The following is a 21,388-nucleotide window of genomic DNA, read 5'->3' on the forward strand; positions in this document are numbered from 1 at the left end:
TAATCAAAATTAAGATGCGTGGCAACTGACTCATATTTATGATGGTTGCAGTGTCCTCGTGTGATCAACTTTTGTGACCTGACAAGGGCAGTCAATGGAGAAGCCAGATTCACTTAATTTTTACTAACAATTGCAGTGATTCACTTAACACTTGTGGCAAGAAAGGTCACAAAATGGGGAAAATTCATTTAGCAATTGTTTCACTTAGCAACAAAAATGTTAGGCTCAATTGTGGTAGTAAATTAAGAACTATCTGTACATGATGGAAGTATCATCCAGGTGGCAATTATGAATTATTAAGAAACTTTGTCCAAAGATATATTTGATTATATATAGCCCTTAAGTTCAAATTGGAAAATTAAGTTGCTGTACAGTTTATTAGTACAAAATGCAAAAGATATAAACAAACCAAATTACAGTATAAAATCTGTCCTTAAAAGACAGATTTATAGCTAAAAATAATACTTTATAAACCTTTTAACATTAGAAAGGAACCAAATCATAACTCACAAGGGAGTGTATCATATATTTTTGGAATTGATGTAAGAGAAAACATTGTTCAATAATAAATGAGTCCTTGAAAGCAGAACATTTTCAGATCCTGTCCTGCATTTTCTAATATCCAGACAGGTTGGTAACAGGAGAAGTAGTCCTTTAAATAGATCAATTTAGACATTTAAACATAAATATCAACACCTTAAACTGTGAATGAAAAATGAGTTACAATCATTACAGATCTTTCACTATAGATATCATGTAGAAAGGATAACATGCAGAAGACAAAGGAAAGGAAAATTCACTCGCTGGTATAAAAAGTCTTTGGTCCAATGTGTTTCAGGCTACATTAGTCTTTTTGGTACAATATTAATGTAATCCAAATAAAACAAAAAGTTTCTAATATAGTAGAAATGCATTGGACTAATCAAATAATCATTATTTCCAAAGTAAATGATTTTTTGTTTTATTCTGTGATTTTTTTCCTTTGGGTCCAGTTTCAAGAGTAGCTACAAATAGAGGACACTGCGGTTGTCAAGTCAGTACATATGTAAGGCAGAGAAAAAATTGCGAAAACAAAACAGTTTGTTCAACAGTTGCAACTAGATTCCTTACTATAGCCAGCATTAATATCTAGTGGTGGTTAAGGCTCAAAGAGCACCAAATTAGCAGCAATTTAGCCTTGTTTGAATTTATTTTTCTTTGATGTTTTACCCAGACCAGTGGGGGTTGCTCCCAGTTCTGTCCGGTTCTTTAGAACCAGTAGTAAAAGTGGCAGGAGGCTCCGCCCACCCACCCAGATATTATAATTGACGATCTGCGCATGTACAGAAGCGCGCATGCGCTCCTATTGCAAACCGGTACTAAAGGTAAGTAGAACCCAGACCATTATGAAACACAAATATCATTCAAGAATAGTGATTGCTTTTTAGAGTTAAGATTGTAAATGAAATAGGCTAGAATTATCTGTATATTGATGGCATACTGCTCTGAAGTACTCCAAAGTTTCATGGAAATACTGTCCAGCATGGGACTCGAGATAATTTACACCAGCAAACCCTAAGGAGAAGATTGGAAGGATCACAAAATAGTGGTTCCAAGGCCAAATTGTCCTAGGCTAGTGTAGAAAGTCACCACCCACCCATCCTCCTAGAGAATGAAATATTTTGAGGAATATTAAAAAGGCAGGGTAGAATATTTCCCCTAAGGGAGAAATGGGAAAAAATCTTAAGGAATTTTTTTTCCCTGTAAGGGAGGCAGAAACCAGCACCAGTCTCCCTGCCCCAAGCAGAATCCATTTTGTCAATTGTCCCAAAACCACAGGCTAGTTCTGCTTCATCAAATAAAGGGAACCTTTGTTTCTAATCAGCTTCCATTTTATTCCTGGCTTGGAACTGGAATTGGATTTTTCTTCCAACACTATCCAAAAGGATGCCTGGGTCAATTACACTAAAAGCAATCAGAACAATCAAGGGAGGTGGTTTGGTTCTTCCTGCCCAAAACCACTATACAGAATTTTGTGCCAATCCTGAAACCCAAATGATGTATCAAACAAGTGGGATTGCACATGGGAAAGATTTCAATGAGCAATTCCTTCGTACATCAGGGAATACAAATCTATAAGTGAAAAGAGACCTTACTCCTAATTAAACAAGTCAATTAATACTTGCTTAGCTTCATATCAAATTCCAGCACATTTACACCTCAGAAAGATTAGTTGAAAAGAGCAAATAAAAGCAACTAGGCCTCCTGTTTAAATATTCCCAGTCATTTTTCTTTTTCCTTTTGAGCAACTCCTCACAATTTTATATAATACAGAGGATAAGATAAAGCTGCTCTCTTAAAGGGACTGTTGCCTTATCTAATAAAACAAAATGTTTCTCTTTGTCGTGTGTAGCCAAGAAAATCAGATAATTATCTAGTAGCTGAAGCACATTTCTAACTTTGCTTTCATTATGCTCCTGTCCTTCCTTATTTTTTAAATTTTACAAGGAGTCTATGTAATAGTCTCCGTCTACCATTATTTCTTCCTCATTTTTTTTTCTAAAGAAAATTGAGATGTTTCCAGATAGAATTATAGTATCAAATCATCTTGTTTTAAAAGGATTTAACCATTATACAGTATTCCTTTTTGTCTTTCATTTTGTCTCAGGCAGCAGGCTCTGTACTTTTGTTCATAAAAACAACACAAGCATAAGATCTACAGATATAGATTCTTCAGTTTATTATTATTCTAATATAAGATACAGTCTTAAATATCCTCATTTCTTAAAAAGTAAAATGCTGTGTGGGTATAGAACTGAATTCCATGGTTTAAAGAAATTCTAATGGTTTCTCCACACAATCCTTTGTCCCAGCACAAAGAAACTCCATTAGCCTTTTCCTAAGGAATGTCCTCCATCTTGTAGCTGGGGTACAACTGAGGCAAGATGAAGCTAGTTTCAGCTGTTCTGGCTTGAAAGGTTTTTGTTGTTTTTTTTAAATTTGATTTATATGCCGCCCTTCTCCGGAGACTCAGGGCGGCTTACAATGTACTAAGCATTGTACTAAAAACTACTAAAGTAGTTTTTATCTGGAAGAATGGAAGAAAATCTCCCATAAACACTAGATATTCTAGGTTGCACTAAGAAGTTAAAGGTTGGTGACCTTCTGGGTCCCCAATAATCTACCTCAAGACTGGTCACTTCCATCCAGCTGCTGGGGTCTTTACCTGAAATGGCCATTGTACTTAGCTGTCAGAGATAGCAAAATCCTGCCCTGCACCAATCTGTCAGTTTATTTTTAATCAGAGGAATTTGAACCATAGAGAGAACCAAGTAAAGTTCTCTCTCAGATTACTATTCCCTTTGGTGAGTGGAAAATAAGAACAAGGGGCAATTTGCTTGAAAATCCCTCTCACATCCTGTCTCTGATTAACAAACAAAATGTATCCGAATGGTCACGGAATTGGCAACTCCAAATCTCGACTAATAAATGCTCTGTCCTATACATTGGCAATAAAAATCAGAACACTAAATACAAGTTGGATGGAAACAATCTCGTAGACAACCCTCACTCTGTCAAGGACCTAGGAGTACTCATCTCAAATGATCTAAGCCCCAGAGCCCACTGTAACAACATTGCCAAAAAGGCATTAAGAGTTATTAACCTAATTTTGTGAAGCTTCTTCTCCGCTAACGTTGTATTGCTAACTAGGGCATACAAAACCTTTGCCAGACCAATTCTCGAATACAGCTCATCTGCCTGGAATCCATACTGTATATCGGACATTAATATGATTGAGCGGGTCCAGAGGTACTTCACAAGAAGAGCACTCCTCTACTCACAAAAGAATTCCCTATGCCATCAGACTTGAAATTTTGGGCTTGGACAGTTTGGAACTACATAGTCTGCAGTATGATCTAAGTACAGTACACAAAATTATCTTCTATAATGTCTTACCTGTCAACAACTTCTTTAGCTTCAACCTCAATAATACTTGAGCAAACAATTGGTACAAACTCAAGGTAAACCACTCCAAACTCAATTGCAGAAAATACGACTTCAGCAACAGAGTGGTCAACGTCTGGAATGCTCTACCTGAGTCCATTGTTATATCCTCTAACCCTCACAGCTTCAACCTTAAACTGTCTACCGTGGACCTCACCCCATTCCTAAGAGGTCCATAAGGGTGCGTGCATAAGTGCACCAGTGTGCCTACCATCCCTGTCATACTGTCCCCATTTATTTGTATTCATTTCTTTCATTCATATCCATTTTTATATTTATACTTGCTGTCTTGTACATGTTTGACAAACTAGTAAATACAAATACAAACTGTAGAAGCCTTAGTTGCATTTGAGTTATCCTTTGAAACAAAGGAAGACCTTTCATATTCTTTGATCAATCTCATCATTTCCTCCTTCCAAAGAAAGAAATCAAATAAGAACATTGAATCAGACCTGGCCCGAATACAGAAAAAAATATTTTTTTCTAAAAGCATTGATTAACAGCCACATTGACCAGAAGGGACATGGGCTCAGAACACAAGTGGCAGAGCTCACAACAGAAGACAGAGTCCACTTCCTCAGAAGTGATCGGTTTAAATACAATTTGAGTCCCATAAATTGAAGAAATCATTCCTGCTATTTCTGGAAATTTTCTCAGTCTCTTCATAAGACCAGACTCCTGCAGTATAAGTGTGTTGCAGCAAGTCTCCAATCTGTTCCAGTTGGAGTTCAATGACTTTCCAAATGCTGCCTCAAACTTTTCTTCACTGGTAGATTTTATGACACAACTATTTTATCTAGAGGCTGTGTTTGATGTGTTGGGAGTGAGAGGTAGTTTCATGCCTTCAATAATTTTAAAGAAACTATCTAATTTCTGTCATCTAATTATCATGTAATTTTATAAATCCAGATGTCACAAGTTATTTTCAGTACTTTTCTAATTAAATCAATTGTGTTTGTGTGATCCTTTCCCTTTTTTTTTTAATTAGATCTATATGCCGCCCTTCTCCGGAGACTCAGGGCGGCTTACAATGCTTTAAGCAATAGCCTTCATACTTTCGTATATTTTATACAAAGTCAGCTTATTGCCCCCACAAACTGGGTCCTCAATTTACCTACCTTAGAAAGGCTGGAAGGCTGAGTCAACCTTGAGCCTAGGGAAATTCGAACTTGCAATAATTGCAGACAGCTGAATGTTAATAACAGGCTTTTAGTCTGTTGAGCTATCCAGGCTCTCTTGAGTTGAGATCTTTGCGTGATCTGTTAGATGCTGGATAAGTCTCTATATTATTAGGTAGCTTGCTCTTCAGGATGCATTATTTCCCTGAATGCATGGGATCTGCTATAACTCCTATGGGGCACTGTCATCCATCACCCCAACGTCATCTGCAGAGCTACAGTCATAGTCTATTTAGGTGTATTCTGCTACCCTCTGGGAATAATCCACTTTGCTCAGCTCTTTGAATTGAAAATCTTATTCTGGTCTTATGGCACTCCCAAGTTTCTCAGCTCTCACTGTAGCATGAGCAGCCTTTTTGTCTTTCACCTCATCTGGGGAAGTTTGCAGCTAGTTGTTTATATAGTTGTTTATTTAAAAAATGTCTTTGGAGACCTAGAAAAGGTAGTCTCACATGGTCAGCAGCTGCCTCATGAAGAGCCAAACTAAGCATGCCGCCTCAGCAGCAGAAGCAAGAAGACAATGAAGGTAGCTCAAGGCGGCAGGGGGCTCAGAGAACAGCAGAACTCAGAGCTGCAGGGGCCTGGGAGTGTAGGCTGATGAGGGCAACTGCAACTGGGACTGGGCTGAGTCAGCTGCAGCTTTGTGCTTCACTTGTGAGCCAAGCTGGAGCTGGACTTTGTACTGTGCTGGAGCTCTGGGACTGCTTTTTGCCAAAGAGTTGTGATTTTCAATTGTGCTCACTTTTTTTAAAGTGCAGTGTTTCTGGGATCATTGGGATATCCTCAGTTCAGGCATGACTAAGCAGAAAATTTTATGCTTTAAACAGGTCAGAAGTTCTGCTATTAAAATGAATTGAACAATTAATGTTTAGCATAGTACTGTAGGAAGTTAGCACCCACCCCTCTCCTAGGAAAATGAGATATTTTAGGAAATATTAAAAGGGCAGAATATTTCCCCTAAAAGGGAGGCAGAAACTCAGCTCCCCATCTTTGTCAATGGGCCATTAAGGCCTGAGCCAGTCTATTCTACATAACAAAGATCTACCTCCTTCAGGCAGAGCCATGGTAGGAATTGCCCAAAGCCTTTCCATTACATCATCACCCAGCAAGAGTCAACCAAGCCAGGAACTCAAAAGACAACCTACAAAGTTACCCCTGCATGGCCCCATGGGAGTCTGACAACCAATCAGAACACACGCTCAAATTCAAAGCCCAACAGAGGGCATAAAACCCAGGCGCTCTCAGCATCTCTTCTCTTTTCTGCCCAGGATCTCAAGCCATGTGATCCTGTTCATCAATTAACCTTCATTCAAAGCAACTTCCATGAATCCAGTCTTTTTTCCCACTTGGAACTGAACCCAGATGGACATTTCTTCCAACAGTACAATGGATTAAAAGCCTAGAATAACATATGCAAAATAACACAAGGAATTTGGGTCAGAACAATTACAGTTTACAAATATTAAATGACTTCATTTAGTAAGTACTTCATTCCATCTGTAATGCCAAGAAATAATATGAAGTATGGACTAAGAGAGTTTATTGTTTTCAAAACGGAATTAATTCTAAGATAGACTATGGCTGACAACATATTTTAATTTTGTTGCCTTTTATTCTATAAATTATTTCATAGAATAAGATAAGTACTTTATTCAGAGCGCTGCATTTCAGCAGAATAAAACATTTAGGAGTGGATAAATGGGGTTCTTCCTATTCTTTCAAAATGCAGCTATTTTCAGTATAAAAATACGATCACTACAATAATTATCATATATTTCATAATATGTCAGATGTGCATTGCAAATACATTTCCAATGATAATGTGTACTTCAAGGTAATAAAATAAAAATATTTCAAATAGTTTTAATCGTGATTCTTAGCATCTTTATTTTAAAATAATTTGCACAGAATCAAAAGAGTTTTCTCTGAAATAAATGTTTAGTGTTAGAATATAAAGTTCCAGTCTGGAGACCAATTCATGCATATTCAAATAAAGATATATTTCATGCATTATTCTCAGCTTGTTTGTGTTGGCTTGCTTAATTTTGATTTTATTAATTTTTCAAGTCTGGTCACTGTGATTGTATATGGTTTATGAGTTAGCAAGATGGGTGAAACTGATCTGTGACTTCACAGGACATCAAATCTTTTAAGCCTAAGAAATCTAAGATGATTGTCATTCAAAGCAACAAATTATTACCTCAATAGCAAAGCCATCTATAGACAGACTTGGCTAAATCAGTCATCACCTTTCAGAAGCTAATTTCTCTTGCTGACTCTTTATTATATTTTAAATGGATTATAAACTGGAGTTATAATGAAGTATTTGGCAATGGCACAGAATAACAGCAATAATAGCAATAGTCAGCAAACAAGAAATATAACAAAAGGCAAACGTTGTTGTTTTGATTATAAAGCATTACTGAGCTTTTCTGTTTTGAAAAAAGATTACAATGGCCAAAGTTAACAGGAAGACTTTGTATCCATAAGACTAAAATAGAACCAAGTATTTTTTTAATAGGATTACGTGTTTTTTTCAGAAATTTCTGTGTTGCTTCCATTAAGGAAACACACAAAATCATATGTCTGATGATCAGCAATCTTTCAGATTTCACAATAATTTTCCCTACTGGTTCTGTGGGCGTGGCTTGGTGGTCATGTGTCTGGATGGGCATGGCTTGGTGGTCATGTGACTGGATGGGCGTGGCATGGTCATGTGACTGGGAAAACCAACTATCACCCTTTACACAAAAATAACACAAAAGCTACACAACTGACTCACACACAATGCAAAAGCAGCTGGCCCCTGCAACAAGCAAGAACCTCACAGAGTCACAGAGAGCTCAAAAACAAACTATCACACTTTACACAAAAATACAGGTTCAGACAATAGGTAGTTTAAAAATGCTTTAAAAAGTAAAAAAAAAGTTTCCACCATCATATGGCACAGCTGATTGTCAGAACCTTTTTAAAACTTTTTTTCAGCATTTTTTTACTACCTATTCCTCAAAGCGGTAGTAAAATAATGCTTTAAAAAAGTTTTTAAAAAGTTCCGAGGATCAGCTGTGCCACGTGATCGTTGGAACTTTTTTTTACTTTTTAAAACATTTTTTTAGTACCGGTTTGGGCAAATTAGTCGCATTTTCACTAACGAACGGGTAGTGAAATGCTATCGGTTTGGGCGAACCACCCCGAACCAATAGCATTTCACCCCTGGCTCTCCTCTCTCCCCACTTAAGACTGGGGCAGCTTCTCTAAAACTCCTGGAAGAGTTCAGTGCACGCTCTCACACACTCTCCTCCCTTCCCACTTAAGACTGGGGCAGCTTCTGCAAAAACCCCAGGAAGAGCTCAAAGCTCTAACCCTGTGCATCAGTCCACCATCAGTCCACTGGCCAGTATAATCCCTCTGCCAGCTCGCCCCCCCATCCGCCGGCCTGCACCCTTTGACCTTACCTTTGCAAGTAGTGGTGAGCAGAAGTGCATGGGCAGCGATGAGCAGAAGTTCACAGAAGTGCAGCTGCATTCTGCAAGGTAAATATAGGCTGGAGGAGGAGAAATGAGGGTTGTGGGTAAAGCCAGCCATGAAAGGAATGGCTGGGAGGCGAGGGGTAGGGCTTAATCCAGGGGTGAAATGCTCCCAGTTCGGGCCGGCTCAGGCGAGTAGGTAGCGATGATGGCCGGTGGTTCGGAGAACCGGTAGCAATGGCAGCTGGACACTCTGCCCACCTACCCCATTCCCTGGAGTCGGGGAATGCACCATTCCCCGACTCCAGCCTTGCCATGGAGCCGCTGCTGCTCGCCCTTCGCCACGCAGTGTATCCTACTGCTCACCTTTCTCCCATGGCTGGCTGTCAGGGAAGGCAAGCACCCGAAAGTTACCGGAGTCACTCACTCTCTTTCTTGAATGAGCCGCTCTGGTCCATGCGCCGGCTGCACAAGCACACACCGTTTATTTAATTCACTCATCAATGGAAGGTTGGGTGTGCGCTTGCGCAGCCGGCGCATGGACCAGAGCGGCTCATTCAAGAAGAAGAGTGAGTGACTCTGGTAACGTTCAGGCGCTTGCCTTCCCTGACAGCCAGCGGCGGAAGAAAGGTGAGCAGTAGGGTTCCGGGGAATGGGGTTCGTGGACAGAGCTGTGTGGCGAAGGGTGAGCAGGCAGCGGCTCCGCGGCAAGGCCGGAGTCGGGGAATGGTGCATTCCCCATTGCCTGGAATCGGTGGGCAGAGCCGCAGGAGAAAGGTAAGGACATGCTGGCAGAATAGAAATTTAAAAAGTTTTCCTGCCGGGTTCTGTGGGCGTGGCTTGGTGGGAGGGGGTCTTGTGACTGAGGGGGCGTGGCTGTGAGTGACACTGCGTTGGCCAGCCCACTGAGTCATAGGACACCCCCCCACCAAGCCACGCCCACAGAACCGGTAGGGAAAAATTTTAGATTTCACCCCTGGCTTAATCCCACCACTGCACGGGCCAGATAGATTGTGTCGGTGGGTCATATCCAGCCCGCGGGCCATAGTTTGAGGATCCCTGTTCTAGATGTACTACACACTTCGTATTAGTACTATCTTGCCATACCTGCTCTAAACTTGCATATTTAGATATGTACCGGTAGTAATTTCTTTTCTTCCCTAACTAGTTACCTCATTTAATCTTTATTTTTCACTTTATCTCAATATACCTTCCACTGTCAAAAGCTGATGCGGGATATTTCTGCAAGCATATAGACTAGATGAGTAGTACAAAAACAGTACAAAAACATTTTATTCTAGTTGAAATGCAATCATTTTTCCTGAACTAGATCATATTTAAATTGCATCTATAAAGAAGGTGATTAGAATAGTACTGCAGGTAATACAACAGCTGATTCTGATGTTTTGTCACTATATATTGTTGAAATGATTTTATTAAAAAAAATGACATAAATTTGACAATTTCTTGTGATGGTGTTATTAGTGTACCAGTAGATGGCACTTAACTACAGATTGACTCATTGGAATCTCTTTGTATAGTAATGATCTGTAGGATGTGGGTGAAAGAATGGAGCATGTGGGACAACATGTATCCTTGTAGAGCAGTCCAGGACTGACAAATTCCACAACTGACTATTCATCTCAGGGCAGAATTGGAAGGATCAAATTCATGATACTGTATGTTTTTAAATACAAGGCTTATTTTTCACATTGTTTCCTGTGAATTGTCCTGATATTATTATTTGTTTTACTTTTCCATTATGTATAAAAACACAATGCAAGCAAAGTTAAAGCAAACATTTTTAATAAGACAATTTTTTTAAAAAAAAAAACCTGTGAAATATAGATTCTGCCTAAGAAGAGACTCATCTTTGAGGAACTTTGACCATCTTAGATTGGATTCTCTTATTTTTTCCTCAGAGTTTCTAGATATTTGCATATTCAGACTAAGAATAAATTATAACCATGGAAAATAAACATGATTTGCTTTTGTTGCATGTGCTTCTTCTCTCCAAAAGTTAAGGGTTAATTAAATAGTTTGAGCCAGGCACCATAATTAGAGTAAAACAGCTGAACATACGTGTTGGTCTTGATTTTATGCATTTATATACTTTTTTTCATACAAACAGCTGAGGAAAAGTTCTTAAAGAAATACTGAGTTACTTCTAAAACTTTTGTAGCAGTGGTGGGTTGCTACCGGTTCACCCCGGATCGGGCAAACCGGTAGCAGCAGTGGCAAGAGGCTCCACTCACCCACCTGGATGCTTCTGCATGTGCGCGCAAATGCACGCACACCCATGAGTGAACCAGTAGCGACGGGTTTTGAAACCTGATCCTGTTTTGTAGGTGATATAGGCAGTCACAAAGTACAACATAGACCAGGAGGTTATCTTTTTCCTGCCAAAAATAATTGACTTCAGCTCCCAGTTAAAAGAATCGGTAGAAAAAATCATATCTGCAAGGCCTAATGGAAGAACTGGCTCTGAAGAGTATAATAAAAATTAGTCATGCATCCAAAATTAATCATAAATTCTGACACTTTTTCAGAAAATGTAGGAAACAGTTAAATATTAAACCCTGGGGGCCAAAATTATTGCCCTCAAATTCTAGATGCCAAGTATCATCTATGCCTCTTTATTCTATGGTCAGAATACATAAATGTACTTTTACTCTAAATAGCCCATGGCTCCGGTTTTAGGGGAACTCCAAATGAGCTGTTTCTTCTTCAGAATACAAAAATCTGCTTTCCTTACAAGCCATTTGTCTCCAAGAAGTATGTATGACAACTTATCCAAGGAAGGGGGTATAGTATAGTAACTGAGTTTCTAGAATAGAATTCTGGAGATCTTAAACATCCTCTGCCATCCTGGGCCCTATACCCTGTTTTGGAATACACAGATTGATAGTTCTGAATGTCACCACCTATTTACCAATTCTCCTGGTGTTTTCCTTCTAAATTCAGTATGTGAGAGAGACAAGGCTGTTTTTATACTGTGCTGACTTTCTGGAAATTAAAAGGAAGAAAAAAGAAGGGGGGAGAGAAATAATTTTTCTTATAAATAATAATTTTTCTTATAAATGCAACTTGTCTGTATAGCTTAGAGATTTATAGTTGGAGGATTTAGCCCTTTGGAAATAGAGCAAGTCAACAAAAAATAAACAAACGTTATTAGAACAAAAAAATATAAAATTCAAAAATCTCAGTTTAATTTTTAATATAAATATGCAGTGCTCCAGAAGGACCACAAGATGGTGATGGTCTGCCACAAAATCTCCTGTAAATTGTTTAGGATTCAGATTAAATAATATCCTTGTACATATTCAAGTTGATTAAAAATGGATACAAAACCACATTCATAATTTTTACAGAGGAATAGAGACAATATGTCACATAAACAAAATGAAAGAAAAAATCTAATACAAATCCCTGGCTAGATGTATCTATTCAAACATAATGCTGTCTGGAGCATCTGTTCCTCTGCTTCACATTCACAACAGATAATCAACATAAACTGAACTTCGCATCACTCAGGACAAAATATTATTGCACAAGTGGAAAAGTATCAGTAATCTTCTAAGTCTTTATTTATTGATTAGCCCTTGGGCTATATCAAAGTGCAAAGTTCCAAAAACAAATTATTACTAAAATTTGATAAAAGCAATTTAAAATGGAATTGGATAAAATACAGTTTAAAATGAAATTGGAATAATCTGGAGTAATCTTCTTAAAACAGGGGTGTCAAACTCGCGGCCTGCAAGCCGGATGCATCATGCGCTGTCTATGCTCATGCCCAGTTTAGCAAAGGGGGGGAAGTCGTGATACATTATATGACGACGTCGTGACGATGCACATTTGACACCCCGGCTTAAAAACAGCGAAGAATTTTTGCCCCTTTATTTTCACAGGCCAAAGCCAACTTCTTTACTAGGCGGTAAAATCTATTTTCAAACAACAGTTAGATTTCAACTTTGGGGAAGGTATATAAAAATGTATTTCTTGTTAATATACTTCAGTACTTTTTGTCACCATATCCTTATAGTCAAAATAATATTTAGGAGACAATGAGGAATGTAAACATGTTTTGTTCCTTAACTTCTGGAAATCAAAGAATATAAAAGATTTCCAAATAAAATGGAACATGTTACTTTGCCATTTATACTGATGAAGTGAACTTCCATTCAATTATATTGTCTCTTTTTTATTATTAAAAAGCAACATTTAGTTCTGGTATTTCTTAAATAATTCTGCAAGGTTATAAAGTGAACAGACAAACAAATGGCAATTAAGAGATTTCTAATAAAGTTTGGAATTGGTCTGAGTAGACACTAACCAAAATTAGTTTTTCTGAAGAGCCTAGAATAAGGAAAAGCAATTAATTTGCAAATTTGTGACTAGTAATAAAAAAATGCACTGGAGGGCGGTTGCTGATAATTTATTGGAAAGAGGGGCTTCTGATGGACAAACTTTGATTTCCATAAATTTATGATCTGCTTTTTAAATTGTTCATACTAAATCTTTAAGTGTCTACAGAATAGTTTTTTATATGTCCAATAATTAAAGATTATGGCTGTGTAACAGTTTGGGTTTAGTTTCCAAAAGATGTTTTACCCCTTTAGAGGTTCCATACCTTTTCCAGGATTGTATGCTGTTATATGATTCCAGAAAATGTACAACTACTTTTAAGAGTTACAGATAGGTGTTACGTATATGCTCTCACATACTCTGAAGCACAATTTCCAAATTATTTCATAAGTGTGCTTAGTCTTCCTAATAATCTAGATGGAGAAATAAAAACTCTTTAATGATCACAGCAAGGGCATTATTTCATAATCCATTGGAAAAGGCAATGGATTAAATATTAAAAAGATAAAAGTAATGATGACAGGTACAGCAACCAATAGTGGAATTGACAATGGAGACACTAAAGTGATACGTAGATAATTTCTACCTTTTAGAACCAACTATTACCAGGAAAGGAATCAGCAGTCAAGAAATATGCTGCAGACCTGCACTTTGCAAAGTAGCAGTGAAGACCTTGGAGAAGATATTCAAATGCCATGATGCTTACAAATATCAGAATTGTGCAGACAATGCTTTTCCTTGTGACACTCTATGGAAGCAAAAGTTGGACTTTGAAAAAGCAGAATAGAAAGAACTTTGATGCTTTTGAACATTAGTACTGAAGAAGACTCTTTAGAATATCTTGGATAGATAAGAAAATAAACAAAACGGATCATCAAACTAATCTATGTAGTGTTCTCATTTTAAAGTACCAATGACCAGACTCAAATTATCCTATATATTATAGTCTCTCTGGAGAAATCCATAATGCTAGGAAGGGTGAAAGGAAAAAGAAGAGGATGACCTTGAAGGATAATATTTGTAGTTCAGGATTGAGATGAAGAGTCCTTGGTGCTCTCTGAGCTCAGTTGTTTCCTTGCAGATGTTTCATTAACCAAACTGGGTAACATCATCACTGCTTAAGTTGGTTTGTGTGCTACGCTGATTTGATGTGGTTTTCTGTTGGTGGTTTCTGAGAAGTTTTTGATGTATGGCAGTATTACCCTTTTTACAGCTTCTGCTTGTTGTACTATATTGGATTGAGTGGTCAGCCACTTTTTAATAAAATTGCATGGATATGAATTTTGTTGGAAGATATTGTATACATACTCTATTTCCTTTCTCTGTTGTTCAGGGCTGCTACAGTGTGTTTGCACTTCTGTAAATAAGAGTTCTTATACAGCTTCTTTTGTGATAGGTTAGGATATTGCTTCAGTAGTGGAGCACTTGATTGATGTGGGTGGTTTTTCAGTACACTTGTGTTTCTAGTTTGCTATCACAGTCTCCGCTGATCAGGATGTCCAGGAAATGTAGTGTGTTGTAGTTTACTTCTCCCTGGTAAATTGGATTCCTGTGAAGATGTTGTTGATGTTTTTGTGTGTGTGGTCTAATTGTCCTTTTTTATTATGATGAAGATCTGGTAGATCCATATATACCAGATCCATATATTGGGTTGTACTTGTGGAAGTGCTATCACTTCAAGACTTTGCCTAATGACCTCCGCTATGAAACCTGAAAACGGTGGTCCCATAGATCACCGCTTATTAAAAATTAATAAAGTATATCACAGATATACTTTTAATTTGTTGATAGGTTTGTCCATCTAATTGAAAGTATGTGATTACACAGAGGTTTATAAAATCCATAATTCTGGGTCTTTCAATCTTTGTGTATGTGGTTAAGGGGGAGAGCCTTCTCTGTGGGAGCACCCGCCCTCTGGAACGAGCTACCTCCCGGAATAAGGCTGATTCCGGATCTCCGCACTTTCCGTAAGGCCCTGAAGACGTTTTTATTTCAGCAAGCCGGCCTGGTCTGAATAGGTTTTATGGGTTAGTTTTTTAATTGTATTGCTAGGGGTTTTAAATTGGGGCGGCCGTTTAATTTAATTTATTTTTAATTATTTTAACTTTTATATTGTATGTTATTTTAATTCTCGGCTGTTCATCGCCCTGAGTCCCTTCGGGGAGAAGGGCGGGATATAAATTTAATAAAAAAAAAAAGTTGGGTGCACTATGGATCAATGTTGTCATAGATTCTTTGGCTAATTCCAGATCTATGAACAAGGAAAGGGCTATGACAAAGGATGTACCTCAAGCATCAGGTTGTGAAACAATCATCATGGAGAAAATCTATGTGATTCTAAGAGTCAACACTGGCTTGATAGCACAAACTCAATAAAAACAGTATCTACATTAGTTAACTTGCAACCTGGAGACAGGAGTAACATGCATGTGAGTCATATGAATAAGTCTGTCTGATAAGTTTTTTTATAGCAGGATTTGTAGGTACAGTCCCATCAGGAGGGGGAAATAACATCAAAACACTCATAGTATTTTGTTTCTTTGTTTCTGATCAACACTTTAAAATCATTTATACGTAATATATTTCACCAAACATACTATCAGTTTTATTTCAGCTTCAACATGTTAAGCATTGTATGGCAATATTTTGTTTTCAGTACTCACTGTATGGTTGCTAAGTAACTGTGCAGAAGCAGCAATCTGCACGGCTCTTTGTTTGGCTTAACATACAGGCATTTGAGGTATGTGATGATACCAGCACAACCACTAACAAACACATTTCTCTTGCAGAGTGTGTGAATGTGTCAATCAGGTTGTGAGAAAATTTTACATTAGAACACTTACCCCCTTCTTTAAAAAGGTATTATCTCCACAAACAAATGAAATATATACAAACTTTGAAACATTGATATAAATCTCAAAAATGGCAATTTAAAAAGGATAAGGAGGAGAGAGAGGAGGAGGAGGAGGAGGGAGAAGAATCTTGAACATTACATAAATTTAATTCCCAGTATCATGTATTTTTCAAGCAACAAATAAAAAAGAAATTCTGAAATTTCTGCTTCAGAGAAATAACCTAATAATAAAAATTAGCCAGAAGATCATACTCGGCTCTGTTTTAAACATTTTGCAACCTTACTGCTTTGTAAACCATAGTATGTAAATTTAATAACATGTATTAAAAGTTATGTGGGTGCAATGACTCAGCATTTAAGTTGACAGCTGGGTTAAGACCCCAGCACTGCGCAACGGGTTGAGCTCCTGTTACTTGCTTCAAGTCCTGCCACACCTAGGAGTTTGAAAACATGCAAATCTGAATAGATGAATAGGTACCACTTCAGTGGGAAAGTAGCAGTGTTCAGTGTGCCTTTGACATATAGCCATGATAATCACATGACCACAGAAATGTCTTCAGACAATGCTGGCTCCCTCAGCCATCCCCTAAAGTCAGACACCCCTGGATTGGGGAAACCTTTATCTTTATTAAACAGATAAGATGAAGGTAAACCAAGAACTGTAATTGAACTAGAACAAAGGAAAATATATGGTTTAAAATGTGTATTAAGAGTATAAAAGATGAGTAGTTGAATATATAAAATGCCTGTTGAAATTTCAGAAGATTGTAAATCAATATATACTATATATAAATAAAAAAAAAATGTCATGAAAAATTACCAGATATAATAATACCATTGTTATCCTCTGGTAAAATTCCAGAGGATAACAATGATCATATGTTGCCCTTAAAAGAACAAAGGAAGCTAAAGTAACTTAAAAGCAAACAGATTTAATATGGCACAGCTTTCCACAGACTAGAGCTCTCTTCATTATATGCTTGAATTGTTATCCCCAGTGACAGATATATGTGTGGTTAGGATGGCCATGTGTTTTCCTTTACAGAAAATAGTCCTTTACTGAAAAATGCCCTTTCTTTAAAGTTTATGTCAGCTATACCCAGTTCAAATATCAGGAACTGCAAGAAGGGAGAGTGGGAGCCTCAAAGCTGTCTTTTAAGACCATTTGGATATCAGATACAGTAGAAGAAACAGATGGATACCTAGATAAAACCTTCCATTTTGCAGCATGATCTACTGCACTGCCATGTAAAAACATTGTTCATTATTTATAAAGTTTTCATCCGTACTTAAGAATAAATTAAGAGTAAAGTTCAGCTAGGGTTTTGGTGACCATATGGAGATATCCAGGCAGCTTGCTTAGCAAATAGCATTGAAGCAGTTGGCAGTTGCCTTCTTTTGGATGTGTGGATAGGTGGGTGTATAACTCAATTCTGTTTACAGTCCTAAGATTCTCTGGTAGTCTCCTAACCAAATACTACAGTAACTAGGACTGATCTTGCTCACCTACAAGTCCCAAAGTGAAGGGCCTGGTGGCTCAGCAGATTAAAAGCATTGTGATTAACACCAGCTGTCTGCAATTACTGTAAATTCGAATCTCACCAGGCTCAAGGTTGACTCAGCCTTCCATCCTTTCTAAGGTAGGTAAAATGAGGACCCAGTTTGTGGGGGCAATAAGCTGACTTTGTATAAATATACAAAAGTATGAAGGCTATTGCTTAACGCATTGTAAGCCGCCCTGAGTCTCTGGAGAAGGGCGGCATATAAATCAAATTTTAAAAAAATAATAATAATGCCAATTTGCCTCCTTTGTCCTTTGTGTTTTTTATAATGCATTCCACAGTTTTGGTAGTGTAAGTGGCCACACTGAAAGTAAAGTGTGATCTATGAAGCTAAAACATTCTGAAAACAGCAGGGCTGGCAGTGGAAATGACTTTCAGTGCAAAAATTGAGTATATTTAGTGGAGCCCAAGACATGTCCCACTTCAGGTGTGAAAGCAGCTGCTACCTCTACCAGCTTTATACTTTGTGTCTTGTTCAAAGGGGCTCCTTCTCAGAGCAAGACACTGTGGGCGAAGTGTCCATGGAGACTGCTGGTGCTGCCACAGCACAGATGGTCTCCATGGACACCATGCTCACAATGCTTCCCTCTGAGGAAGGACTCCTCAGAGCAAGCCATTGGGATTTGACGAGCACTTTGAAAAAAAGTAGTTGCTATTTTTCTACTCTCCAGGTGAGCAAGCTTTGCTGATCATGGCTGTTATTTATTCCTATATGCCAGTGAGAGTTTGGCATAGTTAATAATAGCTGATTCAGCCATTGATTTTCAGTATTAGAAGGGATATCAGATCTGGGCTGCAAAACTCCAGATGACCATAGAAGTTTATCTTTATATTAATCTGGAAGTCCATCAATGTTGTCACAAGCTGAACTTCCAGGGGAAGACATCTTGAAGAGCTTTACCCGCTGCCTTAAGAAAGTTCAAAACATTCCTAAAGATCCATCTCATCCTGGTCACTCTTTTTTTGAACTATTACCATCTGGCAGATGATACAGGTCAATAAAAACAAGGACAAATAGGCTGAAAAACTGCTTCTATCCCAGGGCAATAACCATATTGAATTCTATTGTATAGTGCAATATCAGGTTTTCAATTTCAATTATATAGAAGGTAAAGGATGTATGTTTGTGTTTTTATTTTTATAGTTATAATGTACACTGAAGACTGCATTTAATTTTGTTGTACCATGTGCAATGACAATAAAGTAAACTATAAACTATAAATTATTTTCCAGAGCATGGAGACCATGCTAGACACCATCAGAAAACAGAATAAAACATGCAAAGATGAAAATGTAATAAAAAATAGAGTATGATTAGAGAGATCTGGATTCAAGTCACCTTCAGCTATGATTTGGCTGATCATTCAATCATTGTTATTCAACATAGTTTATGGGCCACTTATTGTGAAAACAAACTTTATGCTGTTTACAGCTACTGGAGCAAAATAGAGTTATTACTTTAGAGTTTTCTCATTTTTTACTTAAAAACAGTATTTAATTATACAACTTATATAGTTGTTTATTTCACTTGCAGTAAACTTAGTCAGGAAACATGAAGGTTAAAAACAATAAAATATAAAATAAATAAAATAAATATCCAGAACAACCAATATAACATATGCTTCTGACATTTAATCAAAAAAACTAGAACTGGGAAAAAAATCAGTCAACAGAGTTCACTTAACCTTTTGGCTCAAAGGCCAAGAGAGCCAGGATCTCTTGGGGGATGCTACTCCATATAGCAGGCATTGCAACAGAGAAGGTTTCTATATCCCACAACACAACACAACACAATACAATACAACACTGTCAAATACATTGGTACCTGGAGCATGCCCACACTGTCAGAGCGATATGCAGAGACAGGTGAAGACAGGCAGTTCTGCAAATAACTAGGACTTGTGCTTATATTGTCACCAACATTAGCTTCCTGTATGGATATGATCTTGGTTACCACATTTTGAAAAATTACAGCAGTAGATGTAATTTTAAGATAGAATGAACCTGTCTATCAAAAGTAATTTTGTCATGGATATTCATAAATATGTGATACATTTTATTTTAGGATTCATTAACTTTTTCTCAAATGTTGTGTTCTGAATGCAAACTTTTTGACTCAAAGCTTGTCCAATTTAATCTACATCTATTATGAAGGAAGCGTAACAAGGAATAGGAGTGCAAATGAGCAGAGAAAATATAAGGAAGCCAATGCCCTGTAGCTAAACCCTAATTTATCTGTGAGGTCAGAATGAGGTCTTTCCTGGATTTTACAGATTCTTAGCATGAAAATTAATGGTCTGGTTCTCTCTATTTACTACTCATAATTTTACCCTAGTAACAAATGCTCTATTTCTGAGGCCCTTTCTACTAAGTAAATGTGATTCTTGCATGTTTCTGCTTATTTATTACATAAATGAAATATACTAAATGGAGACATTTATATTACAGTTAAATGAATTTGTGTTCATTTGCATTGGGTTCCATATATTATTTTTATATATAATTTTATTTATTTAGCTCCAGTAAAATACTCAAAAGTATGTTAATTTCTGTGTACATGTAGCAGTCTTTTAAAACATATTCTTCATAACTCAGTTCTTCAACAGGAGACTTCTCTCATGTCTTCATTAGTGACAAAAACAGCACAGAGACCCAATTTGAGGCAAGTTAATTGTGTGAATTGTCACACAATTATTGCTAAATCTCATTTGCAAGTGTCGTCCTATATTGAAGTCAGAAAAAAGTAATGTTTCCTATTTTAGGATATCAATTTCTTAGAAAAAGATGGCTTTCATGTTAAATGTTTTAATTTACTCAAAATTTACTGTACCTTCTACATCTTAATTATTGCAACATAAATCTGTGAAAAACACAGCTAGGCAATTGCACTTCTAAGAGCATTATTTATTTATATATTTGATAGGGTTTATATATACACTTCCCTTTTTTTTCAGAAGTTTTAAGTGAAGGGGGGATGGGAATTGTACAATTTTGGATTATTTCCCAATTAGAAAAAAAGAAATGTCGGAAATTACAAATTAAATAAGAGAAGAACTCTGCTTATCTTAATTTGTTGTAAAAAAACATAATATTGTAAAATAAAAGCCTCAGTGAGAAATATCTAATCATTAGGATTTTAAATACTGGGAAAGCATCAAGTGACTGGTTTCATCCTTGTCAAGATTTCTCAGATGTTAATAGATGTTGGTCTATGAGGTTCTGACTTGGAACTGAACACATGGAACTTTATACTTTAAATGACAATATACAGTGCATTAGCTTGAGGAGCTATCCAAATGCTAGTGGTCAGTGATTACAAGAATATACATATACATAATAGAGAAAGCAGGCTGGGATGCATGTAAACACCTGTACATGAGATTACAACATAATGTAACATCTGTATCTATGGACAGTGCGATCGGTCAGCAGTTAAGATGCTGAGTTTGTCAGCTGGAAAGCTGAAAGCCCAAGTTTGAGATCCAGGAAAGGTTACTTTATTCCGTACTTTCATGCTAGCTACATGATGATGGAAGCATCTCTCAGAGTATGCAGAGTCCTTAGGCTGAGAATCAGAGATGAGCACTGCCCCCTTGAGTCAGTCACAACTGGACAGGGGAACCATTAAACCTTTTTTATACATATTCATATTGGTATACATCTGTATGTATCTGTATGTATACAGATACATACAGATACATGATAGAGAAAGGAGGCTGTGATATAACATAATGTAACATCTGTATCTCTGCTCTGGAGCTTAAAGAACATGGACTTCATCGATCAAACTTCCAATTATTAGGGAGTAAAGCCCATTAAGCTCAAGGGGTATATTCTTCAGTGGATGGATATGTATTTTCAGAACAAGCACTGAATGATATTTATTTGGTAGATTTCTTTGTATTTTGTATTTTGCTGAAATACTCTGGTTTTATTTTAACAAGTAGCCTTTTTTTCTTAGAAACCTTTGGCAGGTTT

Source organism: Pantherophis guttatus, chromosome 5 (assembly GCF_059756535.1).
Source record: "Pantherophis guttatus breed Tessera chromosome 5, ASM5975653v1, whole genome shotgun sequence".
NCBI classification, from domain to species: Eukaryota; Metazoa; Chordata; class Lepidosauria; order Squamata; family Colubridae; genus Pantherophis; species Pantherophis guttatus.